This window comes from Molothrus aeneus, chromosome 8 (assembly GCF_037042795.1).
Source record: "Molothrus aeneus isolate 106 chromosome 8, BPBGC_Maene_1.0, whole genome shotgun sequence".
NCBI classification, from domain to species: Eukaryota; Metazoa; Chordata; class Aves; order Passeriformes; family Icteridae; genus Molothrus; species Molothrus aeneus.
Window position 1 is genome coordinate 5622501 of NC_089653.1, and position 14928 is coordinate 5637428.

Genomic DNA, 14928 nt, shown 5'->3' on the forward strand with positions numbered 1-14928 from the left:
AAGAAAGAAAGAAAGAAAGAAAGAAAGAAAGAAAGAAAGAAAGAAAGAAAGAAAGAAAGAAAGAAAGAAAGAAAGAAAGAAAGAAAGAAAGAAAGAAAGAAAGAAAGAAAGAAAGAAAGAAAGAAAGAAAGAAAGAAAGAAAAGGAGGAAGCAGCAGCAGAGGCTCTGCAGGCACCTGCAGAAACACATCCCTGACCCTGCACCCATCAGCGGATGATGCTGTATAACAGGAGAGGGAAGAAACGCCCTGATGAGGCTCTCCAAAGTTTGGCCAGGCTGTAGCCTTGGTGTGAGCCCGTCCTTCAGTGCCCCCAGCAGTCTGTGAGCTGCTGCAGGGCTTTCCCAGCTGCCAGGGGGCATGGAGGGTGCAGCCCTCAGTGCTGGGAGCTGCAGGGCACAGCCAGCTCCAGCTCCAGGCAGGAGCCTGTGCCTAACAGATTGTCCCTTGGCTGCAAGTGACACTCGGGCCGGGCAGGGGTTTATCTCCTGTCACTTGTGCTTCCCAACACAGCCCTGGGACAAATCACCTCCCTCACACATGCAGCAAGGCAAGCAGAGCCAAGATCAGGAGTGGGAAGCAGTTTCACAGCATTGTCACGCAGAGCACGTCACCCCTGGAGAGCACTTTGTATGCAAGGACATCACAGCCCATAAAACAGATCAGGGATTCCCAGCACCAGGAAGAAACGTATCCCTAATCCAACATTTACCTCAATAAAGGATAACACTGGCTCTACACACCTGCAAAGTCAATGTGCCATAAATCGCTACCAGAGCTCTCCCTTTTCAAAGAATATTTTTTCTGTGAATTAACTTCAGAGGAATGCAGGCTTAATGGGTGAATCATCGTTATCTGTTAACTTCAAATAATTCCAGCTATGTCTGGGATCCTTGAATACCTACAGTGAGGGAAAATCTGACAGCATATTCTGTACAGAGTCACCTAATATTGACAGAAGGCTTGAAATACTTATGTTTGAGTAAAAAAGGTGAGCAGGTTGGGTGAATGATCTGAACTAAGATGGAATGCTCAGCCTCATTGCAGGTTTTGAAGTTCTCTGCATGCAGAGAACACACTTCCCTGCAGCCTCTTGCTCAGCTGAAATAACTGGAAGGAACTTAAACCAATTACCAGAGGTGAGCTTGGATCTCTGCTCCAGGAGTAACATCCTGCTGCTTTTACTGCTTGTACGTTGCTTTTCACTTCCAGTGGCACTGGGGCAAGATGTGCTGGGCTCCCTCTTTGGATGAGAGCCTGACAGAGCCACAGGGAAACCTGCACTTTTGTAACTCTGTGGGCTGGAGTTTAAAGCTTTCCCAAATAGCAGCAGTGGCCTTCTATTCCAGGCAGTTTAACAGCAAATTCCACAAAGCAGTCTCCAGCATGGGAAAATTCAGTCTATAAATGACTATAAAATACCCCCTGCTTCCTGCATGGCAAATTAATAGAGATGTGTGGTTTGAAAAGAAAAACTCACAGCCAAGTTTGTCCCCAGTGTTATGAAACCTGTCACAGCACTGACAGAAACTGCCTGGCCCCCAGCTTTTAGTTCAGCACAGCCCCTGCACCACCAAACCTGAGATATGCACACAAGAGGATGAAAATACCAGGGCAAACCATCCAATCTCTGCTTTGGAGAGAAAACACCATCATGACCAAACAGGTATACAGGGTAACTTTCCTTCTACTGTAACTTCCAGAGCACAGAGAGGAAAAGGACAGGAACATTTCAGCATTGCACAGCTCTAATTAATGCCATTTGGAGCGTGATAACAATTTATTCTTGCAAAAATTATAAAGCATTAAACCTGTGTATCAGTCAGGCCAGTTTCAGCACTAAAGCCTTGCCTTGGGCAGCTTTCTTAAGCAAGGAGAGGGAAAAGCTGCTCTTCCCCTGTTTTTTACAGAGAGTGAAATGAAACAACAAGTAGGGGCTGGAGAAAAAGAACACATTTTCACATTGTTCAGGTATGCTGCAGATGAAAAGGGCTGTGCAGAATTGGTCTATGCCCCCAGATGTCTCAAGTCACAGGTGAGGACTAGCCATACAATGAGGCAGAAAATACATTAACAAAACTGGTCTGTAACACAAGAAGAAATGTGCCACCCAAAATATTGCAATTTCATTATGACAAAGAATAAAGTCAAATGCAGCAGAGGACCTTTAAAAAGGCAAATCTGCTGAGAACCCAAAGGCTGAAGGCAAGGACTGCCCAGAGAGACCTCACAACAGGCAGTAAATGTCTAGTACAACCAAAATCCCCTGTGTTTGGGGTGAATTCTTGGCTCCAGGCTGATGATTCAGCCTCCTCCTGGTGGAGGAGAAGGTGCATTTAAAAGACATAAGATCACCCAAATCAGAATACATTTCTTGACTCAGTAGGTTCAGCACCTTGCACTGTCTCAGAGCATCCCAGCTGCCAGAGCCAAGGGTCTGGGGAGAGTCCCTGCTGGGAGACTTTTCCCTGTGTGGCTGCCCAGTGTTTGCACAGTGAATGCCTCCTCTTCCTCCCTCTGGACACAAGCTCTGCCATTTGAGTGTCTGCTTGAACATCCCCCCTCTGACACCCAGTCATTTCCAGTGTGGTCACAGTAACACCATCAGAAGACATTTAACAGAACTGAACATGTGCAGAGCTGCATGGATCTGTTGAGTCATTTATGATAACCACATATCACAAGTGATGATCTCTTACCTCATTCTCTTGCCATGTTCTTTCAGAACACCCATGCTTGTCCCTGTGTTTTCTTTTGGAATATCCACCACAGGCAACACTTTCACCAGGCATTCATCAGGTTACCTGACCTGAAAGAAAATATTTCTATAAGCTGCCATGGTTATAAAGCCTGAGAACCTCAGAAAAAATTAATGAACATTTGTGGTTGGGGTCTCAGGGGTCTCAGGACAAGGGAAGAGATGAGAATCTTGACTCCATGTTTCAGAAGGCTGATTTATTATTTTATGATATCTATTATATTAAAAGAAAATGCTATATTAAAACTATACCAAAGAATAAAGGATTTCATCAGAAGGTTAGAAAGAAAAGGAATGATAAAATCTTGTGACTGATCAGAGTCCCAACACAGCTGGACCTGTGATTGGTCATCAAGTAGAAACAACTCACATGGACCAATCAAAGATGCACCTGGTGCATCCCACAGCAGCAGATAATTATTGTTTTTCTTTTCTTCTGAGGCTTCTCAGGAGAAAAAATCTTGTCAAAAGGTTTTTTCATAAAATATGTCCATGACAAACATTCTCTGCAGTGTAGTCTTCATGTACAGGTTATCTCAGCTAAATCTCAATTACATCTCAGTTAAATCAGTTATCTCAGTTAAATCTCAGTTACAGGGAGCTTAAAAGTGGATTGAATTCACTGACCACTGCCAGGTAAGGTTTAGACATCTACCCCAAGGCAATCATTAAATCTCGTGCAAAAGTTAATGAAGGGAATCTACTTCTGGTGGCCAATATTCCTAACAGAGGCAGGATGCACTGCCTCCTGAAGCTCAGTCAGACTTTGCCTCTTAGGCAATTTCAGAAGACCCAAATGGAAGTTTAGGCTTCATGCCTTATTTCTGCATGGTTCAACTGCAATTCCCCCTTATTTCAGGATATCCAAGTAGATTTTCCATGTCTGACAGCATCCTCCAGGAAAGGGTTCAGGTGTATGGAGGGTACAGGAAAAAGAGTGACCCAGTTTGTTTAACTTTCCATTAAAGCCCTTTTTCACCTTTTGGTGAAAAATTGTAGACAAGAAAGAAAATTGTAGACAAGAAAGAAAATTGCAGACAAGAAAGAAAATGGTAAGCTGCAGCATGATTTGCAGCTTGAAAGAATTCCCCTTTTTCCTCTGGAGAAATGAGTGACTTGCCAGTGAGCAAACATGCAAATGTCAGCCTGGCCATCACCAGCCCTGCCCTGGGGTGTCAGCAGCAGGCAGGATGCTGAATGCTGACATTCCCTACCTGTGGCAACTCCAGCACTGAGATGTCAGCTGGGGAAGGAGACCCCACACACATCTGCTCATCCATGCTGCCCAGCAATGGGAAGCACTGGAAATGGGGATGGAGCTCATGGAAAAGCAGAGAGCACAGCACAAACCTGTTTGGGATCACCCAGGTGCCATCAGACCCACCAGACTGGGCACCAGGGCAGTACAAAGGAGCACAAAGCACAGAAAAGCTCCTGCATAGGTATTTCAAATCAAGTTAGAGCTTTTTCTGACATATTCCACTTCAGCAGCAAAGCATCATCTTCAGCTACACTTTGCTGATGAGTAAATTGTACTATTAAAAAGTTTAGTAGTGATTTTCTTCCCACTAAACAGATTCCTCCTTATCCCTCTTTGCTCCCTCAATTATTTTTGTTCATGATACTTCTCCAGTGTTGGAATACTCCAAATTTGCATACTAAATTTTATTTTACTCCTTTTTCTAGAAACTTTATTGCCCTTATTAAGGCCACACAACAATGAAACAATGACATGCCTCAGCCTTTCCAAAGGGAATAATTTAACTCACTTGTGCATTTAAAGCTTGGACTTAGAGGGTCCTCAGTGTAAGGCAAACACAGTTGTTAAATATCACAGAATTCTGCAATGGTTTGGGTTGGAAGAGATCTTGAATCCCACCCAGTGCCACCCCTGCCATGGCAGGGACACCTTCCACTGTCCCAGGCTGCTCCAAGCCCCAGTGTCCAGCCTGGCCTTATTTGACACCCCTGAGCAGGGAGATGGGAATGTCTGATAATAGCAAGTTAAGATAGCAAGGGCTGATATCACACAGTCATGGAAGGGTTTGGGGTGGAAGGGACCTGGAAGTTCATCCCATCCCATCCCATCCCCTGCCATGGCAGGGACACCTTCCACTGTCCCAGGCTGCTCCAGCCTGGCCTTGAGCACTGCCAGGGATCCAGGGGCAGCCCCAGCTGCTCTGGGCACCCTGTGCCAGGGCCTGCCCACCCTGCCAGGGAACAATTCCTCATTCCCAATATCCCATCCAGCCCTGCCCTCTGGCACTGGGAAGCCATTATGCTTTCCTAAACTATAGGCTGAGTTACTGTGAGACCACCTAACTAGAAAAAGTTTAGTTTGGACAGCATTTTTGGAGTATTCCTCTATTTATTTGTCCATCTCAAGGTAATGGGGGAGATCTGAATCATGTGCTAGCAGCAATTATTCTGAATAAGAAAAATGTCTCCCCCAGTCACCTCATTTGCACACCTTCCCATTGTTTTTTCCTCTTGTCCTGGCCCAAGTTTCAGGCACATTTTCAGAGGCTCTAACCCATTTTGGCAGCACATGTGACAGTTCTGTGGCAGTCCCCAAGGAATGCCCATCTCCTGCTCTCCAGAACACCTCTCCTGAAAGTTTTGGCTTCCTCCCTCCAAAACAGCTCAGGTGCTGAAGGGGGACAGAAGAAGAGGGATCAGACACAGGGTCCTAATTTCCTGTGTACTTCAGGGATTACCTGGAATGTGAGGGTTTCACTGCAGGCAGTAACTAATTCCAGTCATAGACTGACCAGAATTCCAGCACCCTGTTCCAGATTTCTTCTTCTCATATAGAAATGTGGAGCAGAAAGAAAAGAATATTTTTTCTGTCTGAAAAACAGATGAGGAGGGTTATGCAATGTCCAATGACAACTCTAAAGGAAGATTGTGTTCACACTTTCTGTGGTATGGAGCCATGCAAAGGGTGACTCAAGTCATTTAATCTGGCTTTTGTAACACTCAACAATAAATTGATTGGTAAATAGATGAGGTTGTGTTAAATGTATGCACTAGAAAATTAGGACCTTCATTTCCTAAAGTGCATATATTTCTTAACTTTCTCAAAACTTAAGTCTTCCATTTTTAATGGAAGGGCATTTTCAATGTTCTCTCCTCCCTTGCAGATTGAATTTTTTATCAGCTAACATGTATTTGAGTGGAATTGGTGTGCTGCTCATGAAGAAAATCTAACCTGAAATAGCTTTTCAGAGAGCTTAAGCACTATCTTGGAATTGATTGATTTGAATACACAATTCACAAACCCTTAGACTGCCTTTTTAATATCTCCCACTGACCCTGCACAAGCTGCAAACATCTCCAGACACTCTGGAATTTTCTCAAGCCCCAGTAGCAAAGTGCATGCTCCACAAAGAAACAATCCATGCCAGCATTCCAACTTCTACTCCATATACCTTGGAACATCAGGTTAAGAAGGAAAAAAAAATCAGGATTCAGAACACTTATTAAAAGGTCAGATCTGTGCTTCTGCCTGAGCTGTGCTGAAGGCATAATTCTAGGGAAGAATCCACAGAAATGCTTCAGTCCCTATGACCAGTATTAAAAGGAAATCTTCAGTGTATCAGAAAGTTTCAGTTGTTTTAACAGAACACTTGGAAAGAGCCAATATTTGAAGAATCCACAGCAAAGCTGTGTAGGGTTTCACAAACCAAGGACGTGTTAAAGACAGCCTGAAATGATTAGGGAACTAATATGTTCTGTGGCCTTTACTGCAGGCCAGGAATAAAGAATTAATCTCCTTCTGGGGTGGCTGCTGGGATATGAGTCACTTTTACATTTGCTGCTTAGATAGATTCCCCAATGATGTCTGCAACACACCTACACTGCACCCCCCACAGAAGGTAAACAATTTATTCTTCATTGTTGCTGTCACTGCTGCAATCACAGCAGGATAGAGCTCCATTTCCTAAATGGAAGAGGTGACAGAAGGAATGCAATAATGCAAATTGATAATGTAAATTTTGAGGGTGACTTTGGAATACTGGTGGCTTGGCAAACCTAGAAAATACAAAATAAAATCCCTAGAAAATACACAAACGGAATAAACACTATATGAACAGTATTTCCCAGAACCAGGACCTCGCACATGCTGGGTTTTGTCTGTGTTTTCCTGTAGAAATCTGTAGGAAACAACTGAGTCAAGCTCTCTACAATACTGCAAGCACCTTAGTATAAAAAACAAAGAAAAAGCAATAAATAAAGAGCAGGACCTTCTGTGAAAAGTTTGTGCACCTAACTGGAGAAGGATGAAATACTGACAGCTATTAAATCCAGTACTCTAAATGCACCAGAACCTCTACAGCTCTGATGGCCAGACACTGAAAATAAGCACTGGAGAGGGATCACTTCATACTGACCAGGGATCACTTCATACTGACCCTACCTCTCATACTTTATTTAAGGCTCTTCTGAGGATACAGAGGCACAGTTAAAGCAAATACCCCCAACCCTACATGGCTTGGAAGAAAGGAAAACTCCATTTGCTCTTGTCTCCTCCCTTCTGTGTATTTTACATTCACTTCAAAGTTACAAAGGCAAAAAAAACCATCCAAGACAAGGTGATGTGAATTAAATCCCATCATGTTACAAGTTAAGAAGTTTAATTCTTTTTCAGGTCAATCTGGGCACTTTCTGGGACATATTTTAGAGCAGGATTGGTTACACCAAAGCTGTGGGTTCAGTCTCTGGAAGGACCATTCATTTAAGAGCTGGACTTGATGGTCCTTGTGGGTGCTTCCAACTCAGAATATTCTGTGATTCCATCACATTCCAATTTCCCAGGAGTGTTTTGCCTGAGACATTATAATTAAGCTAATCAGAATACATGGCATACCCTAAATAATAAGAAAACTTAGTCCTACACACAGCCCCAACTTTTCCAAGCATTGGCAAGCTCTTCCCACAAGCTCTTTTTGATGGCACAGTGCATGAGGAACATTCTTAGTGTCACACCTTAGTATCCCCCCACAGATAATGGCTGTGAAAACTGTGCTGGCTTTGGGGGATTTTACAGAGCCAAGACCAACTTGTGTCCTTTCCCAGAGCTCCATCCTGCGGTGTGAGTAGCCAACAATGAATCACCTGCAGGGGGACAAGACAAACCACTGAAGCACACATTCCAGGTAGCTGAACTATAGAACAATTTCTATTCATTAATTTGGTTATTTCTGGAAGAAATGAACCACATAAGCAGCAGGTTCATATGCTAATAGAATGACTTCATGATTTAATTAAGCTATATTTCCCTACAGAGTAATTACATATGTTGTTTACTCAACTTTTTTAAAGGCCATTAAAAAAAATTGCAATCACATTCATTCCTGGCTAAAAATAAAAGATCTCAAGAACTTCAAACACACAAAGAAAATATTAGTGAACAGACTCAGTAGATCCTGCACACAGCCAATGAACACTTGCTATACACAATGCCATACAGGAGCTTCTCTAACAGATGGTGTTACCCCAACTCCTGTTAAAACCTGTCTGGTCTGATCCCACCCAGTGATGTGTGAGGAGATATTTCACATTGGCTGCCTTGGCTGTAAGAAAACTTGGAGTTCTGAGGTTCAGATTAGATATTAGGAAAAATCTCTTCATGAAAATGGTTGTGAAGCAATGGAATAGGAAGCCCAGGGCAGTGGTGGGAGTGTTCAACCATCCCTGGAGTTGTGCAAAAAAGGAGTGGATGAGGCACCTGAGGACATGGTTTAGTGGTGAACAGGGTGGTGCTGGGCTGATGTTTGGACTGGATGACACTAAAGATCATTTCCAGCCTTAACATTTCTGTGATTCTGGTCTAACCCAGCAGATATTGCAAAGCAACATCTGAAATATAGACTACAGAGCCTAGATCGAAGAAGATAATTTAATGAGATGGCAATTTTCTGAGCTTAAGACACAAACACAGAACTTTCCTCAAAGGACAGGGGTGGTCTCATCCAGATGAGTCCTGCTGCTGCACAACTGCTCCTGGCCTGGATTCCCCACAGCTACAGCTGCTGTTCCCACTGTTCAGTGATAGTACATCCATCACTCTGGAATAGCAAGGCCATGGCACAGATTCCCCAGAGCAGCTGTGCCTGCTCTGGATCCCTGGAAGTGTCCAGGTTGGACACTGGGGCAACCTGGGACCGGGGAAGGTGTCCCTGCCCATGGCTGGGAGTGGAATGGGTTTAAGACTCCTCCCAACCCAAACCGTTCTGTGATCCTCTCATTTTCTCCTGTGAAAAAACCATTACTGTGTGGACAATATTAAGATTACAGCCCTGGAAATGATCATGCAGCCAAAAGCCACTTGTTGTTTCTTTAGCTACAGTGACAGATTTATCCCTGTGCTGTGCCAATTCACTGCAGTGGCAAACAGGGAATTTCAGGGTGAACAAGCCAATTCACAGGCAGTGGAAGACAGGGAAATTCAGGGTGAACAAGCCAATTCACAGGCAGTGGAAGACAGGGAAATTCAGGGTGAACAAGCCAATTCACAGGCAGTGGAAGACAGGGAAATTCAGGGTGAACAAGCCAATTCACAGGCAGTGGAAGCCCTCAGACCTGCAGGCAACTTAGCCAAATATGACACTGGCATCTAGAAACAGACACAGAAACAGCCAAATTCAAACCCACTGCTGTGGATTCAAGGCCTCTCCTCCAAACTGAGCCCAGACACAGCTGCTGAGCTTCCTCCAAAGGATGCAAATCCCTCTCTGCAGGAGAGACTGCTTTAAATTCCACCTGTGGAAAAGAAACTTCTTTCATTCTTAAGGAGAATAACTCACACCAAGTTATGTTCAACAGAAGGAATTTTAGGCATTTTTTAAAATCCTTATTTGTGCAAAACTAGACAAAAATCCAGGTTCCTTCGCATCTGTCTTAAATATGACTCCAGCGCAGAGACACATTTCCCAGAAAATAAAGATGGGAAGACATTCTGTATTGCAGGAGAGATGTGTCACATGCGTGTCACATAGTTATTAAATTGAAAAATGGCACTTGCAGTAAAATCTGAGGATGTTTTCAAAAGCTAAAAGCCACATTTTCCCTTGCTTCACTTGTGCAGGCACAACGTTCTTAAAATATTTCACTAAGGTATTTATTTTTTTCAAGATGCTCTCTGCCCATTGTCCATGTGAGATCTGTTCTTTTCTGTCAGTGTAGCACTTCTGGAAAAGCTACTTCAGCAACTTGCTGAGAAATGAGGAGTTTGTATAAACCAAGGTTTGTAAAGAAGAGCTAGCAAGTGCAACTTACAGGCTGGTCTGGCTGCAATCTTACATACAAAAAATAAAGAAATAATATATTCCAAGCACATGATTTGTCTTGAAACAGCCAGAAATCAGGGAAACAGAGCACGTAGCAGTTTGGGGTTTTTTCCCCCATAAAGCAAAAATTTGATTTTAGAAGTATATGTACAAATCTAATTTACCCAATGGCTTTCCTAGATCCTCAAACTAGCAAAATACCCAATAAAAAAAAATCTCAGGAGAGAATAATTATTATATTGGCAGAAATTGGCACAATGGGTAATTTTGCTAGAATGAATCAGAGCCATGATGGAGTCTTTGTGTACCTCCACAAATGTTAAGGCATTTAAAGTATTTTCTTTACATTTTTATTACACACATGAATATTGTTTGTGGGTTACTTGCTCTGCATATTTAAATCTTAACCCCAAACACTCAAAATGCAGGAGATGTTAATACCAAAGAAAGTACATAAGCTGCCCAGGAGGGTGTCAGTCCATGGAGTGCATAAATGAACTGCTGGCAGGAAAAATGGCCACTCTGGAAAATACAACTTTTTAGAAAGGTCTTACCTATCTCAAGATTATATTCAAAGCTGTAGCTAAACAGAAAATCCACTGCCCAGGGAGAATGACCATGAGCAAATACCTGTGGTCCAGCTGCGTAAGAGATGCAAGAGGAGTTTTTGAAATAATTATTTCTTAGTTTATCACATTTTTATCAGTAAACTTCAAGCAAAATGGCTTGAGCATTACCTCACGTTCCTCTTTTTGCCCCTTCTTTTTCTACTTAATACTAATATATTTTTACAGAGGGTTCTTCTGACAGTGCTCCTCAAAATTTCACATTTGGACTCAAAAATTGCTTGGTTAGGATTTTATAAATTAAACTGCTTTTATAGTCCAGGATCAGCACTGAGATCAGAAGGTGCACTGTATTCTTCAAGAGGAGCCCAGGCTCAGTTTACCCTCTCTGACCACAGAGTTCTCAGAAAACACACTCAGCAAGTAATGAATTTTGCCTGCCATCAATTTCTGTCCTGCACTAGCTCTCCAGCCCAGTTACAGAAATGATTTAATAGGATAATAACAAGAGCCCTTTTTGCCTTTATCATCTCCAACTGAGGCTAAATCACTCATCCTTGCACAGCCTCATTGTGCTCTGAGAGCAGATAAGTGGAAAACAGAACAACAGAGAGCTTCCATTCCAGCTGAAATGAGTGTATTTTCACCAGAAAATGTCTTTATCTCGAAATGGGAAACATGCACACTAGGATTCTGCACTCTGGTTTGCCTCCTTCATATTTAGCCTTCAGTTTGAAGAGCATTTAGCCTAATGACATCTCAGAACATAGATGACACTGATTTTTTTTCTTCCTAAACTAAGAAAAAAATGTTGTAAGAAAATTAAGGTCACAAAAATCTGGATTTTGGACAATTTTTGAGACACAATAGAATTTGTTTTTCCTTCAAAAAACACTCAGTTTCAAACTAAGACACTGAAGAAGATGCTAATAAAGGGAATTGTAACCTTTATGATGGAAGAATTCCCAGCTTACTATGGTCTTAATATACACACATGATGACAAGTATGAAATAAATATAAACTGATTTCAGAACAAAAATTTACTGAAAAAAAGAAACACAGCACTGCAGAATGTCCCCAAATGTGTGCCTAAGGTTGCTCAGAAAATACTTCTGTGTCACCTAATCTCCTGCCTTCATGAGATAAACAGTTCTGCTCCCAGAACAGAAGAGTAACTTGTAAATCTGATAGAGCTCATTGCACATTTGCTGTGGGAAAACACCAAATTCAATCTTTTTTTTCCCCCTTTCTCTCCTGGTATTTACTTGGAATACATTTCTGGCAAATTTAGGAGCTAATCCTCCTTCTCTTACTTCTTACTAAGTCATTTAAACATTACAAGCTGATATACTATTACACACACTGGTGGAAATATCCAGAATTTGAATGCTGTTGTTCTCATTAGAAAATTCATTCTACACAGACCAGGGTTTTATGACCCCCCAAGTCCAAATTTACAAAGGCAAGTGATGCCACTAAGGAAGGAATGGGTTTGCTGAGAGTAGATTTTTTTTCCTTCATGAGACACAATTCCTTCCTCTTGCCTTTTGGATGACATACACTGCACTGGATGTTTGTTTTTGCTAGGTAAAAAATGATTGCTTGAAGTACATTGGGTTTGTCATACTGATCTACTGGATTTTTCTAGCAATCCTATTTTGAGAGTATTATCTGTGCTAAAATAACAGTCAGGATTTATTGGGACAAGAAGGCCTGAAAAACCTTTCTAGCAGAAATAGATATATTCAAGCTGAAGATTTCTACTATTACTCTGATTTTTGGAATCAGACAGGTGCAATTTCATTTATTCAGTGCTTTCTTTGTGTTTTTCAGCAGGAAGACATCAAGAACAAAATAAAACTGATTGATAGGTAATGCACATAGAAACAATGTGCATTTAGAAATCTGATTTTATGATTTCGGCCCAGGCAAATTTCAATACATCAAGACGCATCAGAAGGAGCTGATTGCTGTGGGACCTGGCAATATTTGATGATAAACATCTACCACAGGGACCATATCACTTCTTTTGGCTGACTTTCATGTGCATGCCCAGTTTGTAAAACCCTGAGTGAGGAAAAACTCATCTGGCAATGTTTTGTCCATCATATGAGTTGAAAGCAAATTACCTGAGCAGGCTTTGAAGTGTGGTCCAGCAGAAAAACACAACTGAAAACACACAGAAAGCACAAAGGTGTCACCTTGGGCAGCGTTGCTGTGGGTCACTGGAAACAATGAACAATGTTCTGCTGGACAAGCTCCTGTGGGCACAAAGAAAGCCTTTCCAACAGGGAACCCTGAAAGCAGGTCCCTTCCCAAATGTTCTGGGACCCACATCAAAGAGGAGATCAGGAAATGTCAGGGAGAGGGAACAAAGCTGGTTTGGGGCCCTTTTCCTGCAGCCCCCGTGAGGCTGGCAGCTCCTGAGCATCACTGGCTGCTCCAGCTGGCTGCAGGTGCAGGAACTTGGGGCTCTCTGGGGTGAGGACAGGAGAGGAGAAGGAGGTTTCCCTCAGCTGCTGCTCTGCCTCTGCACTGCTCTCCTTAGGAGAGGAGAGGCTCCACAGGGTCCCTTCCTGCTGTGATGAACGCACAGGACACAACCCTCAACCCCCTGGCCGTGTAAGAGCCACAGAACCACAGAATGGTTTGGGTTGGAAGGGACCTTCAAGACCATCTCATTCCACCAGATCATGCTTCTTCCTAGTATCTCATTCAGTCCCACCCTCTGGCAGTGGGCAGCCATTCCCCTGCGTCCTGTCACTCTATCCCTTGTGGAGAGTCTCTCTCCATCTGCCTTGTAGCTCCTTCAGGAGCTGGAAGGTCTCAGTTAGGTCAGCCTCAACCACTGTTCTGCACTGCTCTCCTCCTGAGAGGAGAGGCAAAGGGCTCCATAGGGTCCCTTACCGCTGTGATGAACACACAGGGCACAACCCTCAACCCCCTGGCCGTGTAAGAGCCACAGAACCACAGAGTCACAGAATGGTTTGGGTTGGAAGGGACCTTCAAGACCATCTCATTCCTGCTGTGTGTAGGGACACCTTCCACTAGACCATGCTTGTTGCTAACATCTTATTTAATGCCACCCTCTGGCAGTGGGCAGCCATTCATTCCCCTGTGTCCTGTCACTCCATCCCTTGTGGAGAGTCTCTCTCCAGTTGTCTTGTAGCTCCTTCAGGTGCTAGGTCAGCCTCAAGCTTCTCCTCTGCAGGCTTGCAGACAGCCCCAGGTCAGAGCAGAGATCACTGTGCTACCATGGATCAGTGTGCTACCATTTGCTCTCCAGCTCAGGGCAGAGGTCAGACCCTGTGGTAGCTCTGCTGCTGGCTTTCAGGGAATGCAGACTGCTGGGGCACAGCAAGCATCTGGCTGTGCACTGCCTGCAGGAAAGGAGGATCAATTCACCTGCAGAGTTAGGGAAAAGGGTCACTTTGATCCAACAGCTGCATGAGCAGCTCGCAGACACAATCTATGAGAACATTAGAGACAGGGAATCAAGAGGAGGAAGACACAAGGAAAGCAGATCCCCAGAAGCAGCAGAGGAACAGCTCAGAGATGATGTGAAGTTCCACCAAAAGTTGTGGAATTTTATTTATTTCCTTTGAAAAAAAAAAAAAAAAATCTACTCTGCCCTTTTTCCTTGCTCTGCTGAGATCTCACCCTGAGTGCTGCCTCCAGCTCTGGGGTCTCTGCACAAGACAGACAGGACCTGTTACAGAGGAGATTCTCTGAGGGCGGGAGTGTCTCAAGGGGCTGATAAAAAGGAGGCAGGGGAGTTATTTACATGGGCAGAGAGTAACAGGACAGGGGTCAGTGGTTGTAAACTGCCAGAGGGCAGCTTGAGATCCGGTGTTGGGAATGAGGAATTGTTCCCGGGCAGGGTGGGCAGGCCCTGGCACAGGGTGCCCAGAGCAGCTGGGGCTGCCCCTGGATCCCTGGCAGTGCCCAAGGCCAGGCTGGACGGGGCTTGGAGCAGCCTGGGACAGTGGAAGGTGTCCCTGCCCATGGCAGGGGTGGCACTGGATGGGCTTTATGACACAAGCCAGTCTGGGATTCCATGGTTTCTATGATTTTATAATTAACTTACAGTAAGAACTTTTCATGCATGACAGAATATCCTGGGGGAGAAGGATGGACCTGTCTCTCTGCAGTAACCACCAACACAAGAGAAGAACAGGAATACAAAATTGCCCTATCTATGGGCTTAGCACAATGAAACAAATCAGAATTTGGAATTTCATTTCTAAACCCCCAACTCTGTCCCACCAGTGTTTTCATTCCCACACAAGGGCACACGCACACTTGCTCATTCT

At 43.7% G+C, this 14928-nt stretch overlaps 1 protein-coding gene across 1 annotated transcript in view; it reads right to left on the reverse strand.

The window, feature by feature from the left end:
- Positions 1-14928, reverse strand: part of LOC136559720 (protocadherin-15-like) — a 767555-nt gene that overhangs the window by 737945 nt on the left and 14682 nt on the right. Inside the window, exon 5 of the mRNA XM_066555080.1 lies at positions 2698-2807. The gene's annotated coding sequence lies outside the window, so the exon portion shown is untranslated. The remainder of the gene's footprint in view (positions 1-2697; positions 2808-14928) is intronic.